The following is a 7130-nucleotide window of genomic DNA, read 5'->3' as shown; positions in this document are numbered from 1 at the left end:
TCCTTCGGGATCCCTTAAACAGATTAAAAAAGAGTTGTCTGAATAGAAACAGCAGTTAATTGAACCTGGTTCTTCGGGGGGTTAATAGAGGTGAGATCTTGCTGACGTTGGTGGATCTGAGCCAAGCAGTAAACTTACATAGACTCAATAACTTCGGTCAGGTCAATTAGTAGGTCAGAGTAATTTACCGGAATAAATTATCAGGACCTCACCGACTCTAAACACTCCTCAGTGTCTCTGGTTCCTCTGCAGGTCTGAGAGTCTCTGGTTCCTCTGCAGGTCTGAGAGTCTCTGGTTCCTCTGCAGGTCTGAGAGTCTCTGGTTCCTCTGCAGGTCTGAGAGTCTCCGGTTCCTCTGCAGGTCTGAGAGTCTCTCCTCGGTGTCTCTGGTTCCTCTGCAGGTCTGAGAGTCTCTCCTGACGACAGAAACTGACTGCAGATCAGCTGCTGGAATCAGTTCAGTGTGTTCACCGTCACACACACACCTGTCTCACACACACACCTGTCTCACACACACACCTGTCTCATACACACTCTGCACTGTGAAGCAGATCTGTCTCAAACTTGTATCCCTCTGATTAACTTGGTCTCTACTCTTAAAGACACATGTAACATTTCTGTTTGGATTCACAAAATGGCGTCTTGTGTTTATAATGGTAAACATCTGAAACCAATTGCCTTCTTTTCTTCTTCTGGTAATATCTGGAATCATACTGTAATGTTCTAAATGTCAAACTGTGATCTTTCTCTTTCAATGTTTCTAAATATTGTTGAATAAAAGACTCTCTCTTGATTCTGAGGCTGAGCTTTAGTTCATTGATCACTTTGATCACTAATGGTGTGTTCACCGGGCAGCGACGTTTAACTCTTTAAACTACGGACCGGCTGATCAAGTCCCTGCTTTATTTACGTCTCTATGACCTTATGGGCCACCATACATCATTATATTTCTTTGGCCGTTTTGCACAAAGTAGGATTTTTTTTATCAACAACTTAAAATATTAAATCCATGTATATATTATGTGTCGTATGATCAGGAGAGGAGTGCTATTTTTAATACCCGAGCGCGGTTGTAGCTCGTTTTGAAGTTTATGTAACTACTGTCAAATAACACAGCAGCCACAAATGGCAAATCAAGGTCAGTTAATAAGTCTACACTAGCCATGCCATCTTGATTGTGTCACGCCCTGGCTCAAGGACGGACAAAAGAAGGAGACCACACGTGATTCATGTCCAATTAAAGTGCATTTATTTAAAGAAACTAAGTTAACTATGAGTCAGTTAATCAGTAATGTGTGTAGTGTGTGGGTGTGTGATCATGCATCAGTATATAAAGAAAAAACAAACAAACCAAGGTCCAGTAGAGCCAAGCAACCGAAGAGGAGAGAGAGACTGACTGCTCAGGCACCCATACTTGTAGCTGAGCACTCAAATCAGGTGTCAGCAATCTCTGACTTTGGGGAGTGGCTAACCAGGGACCTGAGTCTAAGGCCTAGGGCTGTCACACCTCCCCCCTTAAGAATGAGGTATCACCTCAGATCCTGAAACAAAACAAGAACATTAGACACAACATTTTCTTCCAATTCATAAATCCGAGTAGCCCGTTTAAGAGCACATACAAACTGCATTCTAAGCCTATCAAAAGTGATACTAGGCAAAGAAGGAAATATGAAAAAAGTTACATGAGGTGACTACCGAAATGTGCACAAAACCCGCAATCATTACAGCCTAACCCCAGGAAAAGCAACTACTGCTGCTTTGTGGACGAAACAGGGAATGCCTGTACGGCCAAAACTTCAAGAAGAATGGGACGAAGCTCCCCTTGCCTGCCCCATCTTACCCAAAGAGGTTACTGTAGCTCTCTTTTGCATAACTCCGTGTGTTACAAATGTTGCACTCTGACCTTCTAGCCCAATTGACATTGCCACATGTTTTTCACTTCCAATCATTTACACTGAAGAGACCCCTGCGCTTACCAGACAGAGTTTTCCAACTATCTCTTCCTCCAGCTTTTATCATATGTGCCCTCATGGTTTTCTTCCTGCCACATCTGTAACAACGGCTTCTTCTAGCAAAGTTCATCATTCCACACTTATCAGGACAAAACCAGTCCTCGCCTCTAACTTGAAAACTCTTTCCTGCAATGTTTATTTTGTTACCCCTGAATGGCTTTGCATGATCTGGCCAAACACGACCACCTGCCAGGTCATTTCCCAAAATGACCCCCCCCCCCCCCCTCTACCCCCAACTCCTGATGGCCCAGGCTGATTATAAAAATCTTGGATAAGAGTCTTGTCTACAATAAATGAAGCAGCTACCCAGCTTCTAGCCTCAGGACCGTAACCCTTCCAGTCTACCAGGAATTGCTTCCCCCTATTACGGACCTCCAGCAACTTACGTACCTTGTAAACCTCACCACCTTCAAAGAACTGGCCTTCATCCGAGCTGAACTTCGGAGAAGAGACTGGCGAGCACCAGCCCAAACTCTGCGACAACGTGGCATGAGCCGATGGAACCATCACCTCTTCCTCGTTGTTAGGGAAAAGCGGAGTCTGGAAACCATTGACACAATGGAATGGAGAGAGACCTGTGGCTGCCGTAGGAAGAGTATTGTGGGCAAACTCGACCCATGAGGTGGTCACTCCAGGTGGTCTGGTTCTGGGAAACGAGACAACGTAGCGTAGTCTCTAGTTCCTGGTTCAGACGCTCCGACAGTCCATTTGACTGAGGGTGATAACCTGATGACAAGCTGACGGTGGCGCCTATGAGTCGACAAAACTCCTTCCAGAAAACGGAAATGAATTGTGGACCCCTGTCGGAAACAATGTCATCAGGGAATCCATGGATCCCGAATACGTGATTCATCATGACCTCTGCGGTGACTTTGGCAGAGGGAAGCTTGGTCAATGGAATGAAGTGAGCCATCTTTGAGAATCGATCCACCACTGTTAGGACCGTAGTCTTGCCTCTGGATGTGAGAAGTCCCATCACAAAATCCATTGAGATGTGTGACCAAGGACATTGGGGAACCGGCAGCAGCTGGCCACATCCTTCCTCATGGCTGGCCACCAGAAATGCTGTTTTATCCTGAACATTGTCCTTCTTACTCCCGGATGGCACGAAAGCACATACGAGTGAGCCCAGTGGATGACCTTGGAGTGGAGAGACTCAGGAAAAAACAGCAGATTGTTGGGACACTCACTAGGTGCTGGATTCATGCCATTCGCCTTTTTAACGTCCGACTCCACCTGCCAGGAAAAGGCTCCGATCACACGGTTAAGTGGAAAAATGGTCTTGGGCTCTACAGCAAGTGGTTCTGGATCGTAAAGACGAGACAAAGCATCAGGTTTTTGATTCTGGGATCCGGGACGAAAGGAGAGTGTGAAGTTGAACCTACTAACAAATAGTGTCCACCTGGCCTGACGGGAGTTGAGGCGTTTAGCCTTTCTTATGTACTCCAGATTTGTGTGGTTTGTCCAGACTAAAAACGGCTGCTCTGCCCCCTCTAGCCAGTTTCTCCATTCCTCAAGGGCAGCTTTTACGGCTAACAGTTCCTTGTTTCCCACGTCATAATTCCGCTCTGCTGTTGTCAACTTCCGCGACAGGTAAGCACATGGATGCATCTTGTTGTCTTCTACAGAACGCTGAGACAATACTTCTCCAATTCCCTCATTGGAAGCATCAACCTCGACCATAAACTGGCGCTGGGGATCTGGAATTGTGAGAATTGGAGCTGATGTGAATCTCTCTCTGAGGCGTTGGAAAGCGAAGTCCGCCTGGGGAGTCCACTTGAAGGGAACCTTAGGAGAAGTCAGAACATGCAGAGGGGCAGCAACAGAACTGAAATTCCTAATAAACTTCCTATAGAAGTTAGCAAACCCCAGAAACTGCTGAACCTTCTTCCTGGAGTCTGGTGTGGGCCACTGGGATACTGCACTGATTTGAGCAGGATCCATTTTCATATGATTAGGTGAGATTATGTATCCTAAAGACACCTCTTCTGTGTGGAACTCACATTTTTCTGCCTTGACATATAGCTGATTCTCAAGCAGTTTCTGCAAAACCTGGCAGACATGGTTAACATGAGATTTAGCGTCTGGGGAGAAAATCTAAATATCATCAAGATACACGAACACCGAAATATTCCTGCAAAACCTCATTCACAAAAGCTTGAAACACAGCCGGTGCATTGCATAGTCCAAAAGGCATTACTAGGTACTCATAGTGACCACTCTAAGTATTGAATCCTGTCTTCCACTCATCCCCCTTTCTTATTCTAACCAAGTGATATGCATTTCTTAAATCTAACTTGGTGAATATCTTGGCAGTTTGAAGCAGTTCAAAAGCAGATGACATGAGTGGCAGAGGATAGCGGTTTTTCACCGTAATGTCATTTAGTGGACTGTAGTCTATGCAAGGTCTCAGACCCCCGTCTTTCTTTCCCACAAAGAAAAACCCCGCTCCGCCTGGAGAAGATGAAGGACGGATAATCCCTGACTTGAATGAAGAGGAGATGTAGTCGTCCATTGCTGCTCTCTCAGGTCTCGAAATCGAATAAAGTCTCCCCTTGGGAATGGGGGCACCCGGTAGGAGATCAATGGGACAGTCCAAATCTCGGTGAGGAGGTAGCGACAAAGCTTTTGACTTGTTAAAAGCTTCTTTTAAATCATGGTAACAGGGAGGTACCTTCTGTAGATCAGGATAGTCAGGGTGATCAATAATGATTCTACTAGAGTCTGTTGGTGCATTAACAGGTTGTGAATGTGTACACCTGCCAATACAATCCTCTCCCCATTCCTTAATTTTCCCTGAACGCCAGTCAATGTGAGGATTGTGTGTTTTCAGCCATGGAAACCCCAAAATAATCGGGTGCTGAGCCGACTCAAAAATATGAAACTGCATACTCTCTGTATGGTCCTTATTCACAGTGATCTGAATGGGCTCAGTGCAATGGGTAACTGTGAACAACAGACGACCGTCTAAAGCACTGGTGTTAATAGGGTGAGATAGCGGAACAGTCTTTATTTTTAGCTGTTTGAGTCCATTTCGTCAGCCCTTGAGTCTATGAGCAATCCCTGGTCAATGGTCTGATTGTTAATAAAAATGTTTACCTGAGTAACAGGTCGAGGAGGGAAGTCTACGGGAAACTTGCTCACCAGCGCCCTCCTTTTGACTGGTGAGCTCGATATTTTCCCGGGCATGAAGCGAGTTGGTGATCCAGCTGACCGCAGTAGAAACAGCAACCCTCCCGTAGACGGCGCTGCCTCTCCTCCAGAGAAAGCCTGGTTCTTCCCAACTACATGGGTTTGCCTGAGTAATCCGGAAGTGCAGTCTTCCGACGGTCCGATACCACGGGCTGGAAATCCCCACCTGGCGGCGCGACCCTCCGAGGGTAACCCTGGAAACTGGGAAGAACGTCACGAGTGCGTCGACGCTCTCTCTCTCTTTCCCGAAGACGGTTATCGATCCGGATGGCCACAGCGATGAGCGATTCCAGATCCCGGGGCACCTCCAGTGGAGCCAGCTGGTCTTTTATTGGCTCTGAAAGTCCAGTCATGAAAGCGTCACAAAGAGCCGGAACATTCCACCCGCTGTCCGCTGCCGCTGTGCGAAACTCGATGGCATAATCAACCACCTGACGGTTGAGCTGACGCATTTGAAAAAGTCTTCTGCTGGCCTCTGTAGCAGGTGACGAGTTGTAAAAAATGCGACTTATGGCTTCCGGTCTAGCAGGCATGGGGATCGCAGCATAGCGTGACAGGCTCCCGATAGTGAGAATTCAAAGTTGCCCGTTTTAACTCGAATAACCAGGAAAGTATTTACAGCAAGCATATACACGGCGGAGAAGGTCAACTGTCTCGAGCTAGCAGCATTAGCAACATGGACGACACGCAGCCGGACTCTGAATCAGAGCCGAACGGTGAATCCAACTTGGCTTTAATCTTGAAGGAGCTACGAGAACTTAGAAAAGACTTCGGTCAACAGCTGAGCGGCATAAAAGAGGACATTAGTAAAATCGGCAAAAGAGTGGAAGAAGCAGAGGAGCGAATTAACGGTGCTGAGAACATAATCCAGTCATCAGAGGACGTTCTGACGGAGCTGGTAAAGCTTCAGATGCAAACGGAGGCAAAGTTGACTGATTTGGAGGGGCGATCGCGACGTGAAAATGTCAGAATACACGGGGTAAAACAAGGAGCCGAAGAAGGCACGGCATCAGTAATCGCTTTCGTGGAAGATTTGCTGACAAAAAGCTTGGAGCTTCCCCCCTCCACCGCCCTAAATATCGAGAGGGCGCACCGGGCGCTGGCACCGAAACCCCCCAATGAAGCCCCTCCGAGATCAATCGTGGTTAAGTTTTCAAGCTACACGGTGAAGGAAGATGTCCTGAAAAGAGCTTGGCAGAAAAAAGGATTTGACTTCCAAGGAAAAAGGATCCAACTGGACCATGACCATGCACCGGAGGTATTGAGGAAGCGGAGGGAATATGCAGAAGCAAAAGCTGCGCTCAAGGGAAGAGATATACGATTTCAAACGCCATTCCCCGCCCGATTAAGAGTGTTTTACGAGGAAGGTACGGTGGTCTACGGCTCGGTGGAGGAAGCAACGATGGACATGGCAAAGAGTGGAATTCTGGTGACTGTGGTGAAAAAGACAACCTCCGTTTGGACCAGATCAGCCGGATGACTTGGCGATCCAGTGAAAAGCGAGGAAACCGGGGCACTACACGCACCAACCAAGGCTTTAAGGAACAGCTCCATGCATACCGCCGTCAGGACACCTGATAAGTACTGCTGCTCTAATAGAAACATTCAGTTAAAATTATAATGTTACTTCTAGAAACCACAGAGAGTTTATGCTGTGAGAGACTCAATTCTCGATCCTATTTTCCAAAATTAAACCTTCTCAGAAGGGTAATGTTAATGGCAATTAAATGATAGATTTGAGGTCGGGACGCCTGCGATTGGACACTATGGACCTACGTATCAGCGTAAAGGCTGAAGGGGGCCCTCTTTCACTACTAGGAGGAAGAGATTTCCCCCCTACACTCATATTCCATCAGAGTCACAAGGCCGTTAAGGAGGCCGTCATTTTGGAAGTCAATGTTGTTATCTTTGATTGTGATTTTCTTTT

The 7130-nt window shown here is 46.8% G+C and overlaps 1 long non-coding RNA gene across 1 annotated transcript; it reads left to right on the top strand.

Annotated features, from left to right (window-relative positions):
• Positions 1 to 139: 139 nt before the first annotated feature.
• On the top strand, positions 140 to 798 carry LOC117557569. Its single transcript, XR_004570739.1, has 2 exons — positions 140 to 279; positions 401 to 798. It is a non-coding gene; the product is annotated as an uncharacterized LOC117557569 (long non-coding RNA).
• Positions 799 to 7130: the final 6332 nt, after the last annotated feature.

This window comes from Gymnodraco acuticeps, unplaced genomic scaffold, assembly GCF_902827175.1.
Source record: "Gymnodraco acuticeps unplaced genomic scaffold, fGymAcu1.1, whole genome shotgun sequence".
NCBI classification, from domain to species: Eukaryota; Metazoa; Chordata; class Actinopteri; order Perciformes; family Bathydraconidae; genus Gymnodraco; species Gymnodraco acuticeps.
The sequence above is the reverse complement of the archived record's forward strand: the minus strand, read 5'-3'. Positions and strand labels throughout refer to the sequence as shown.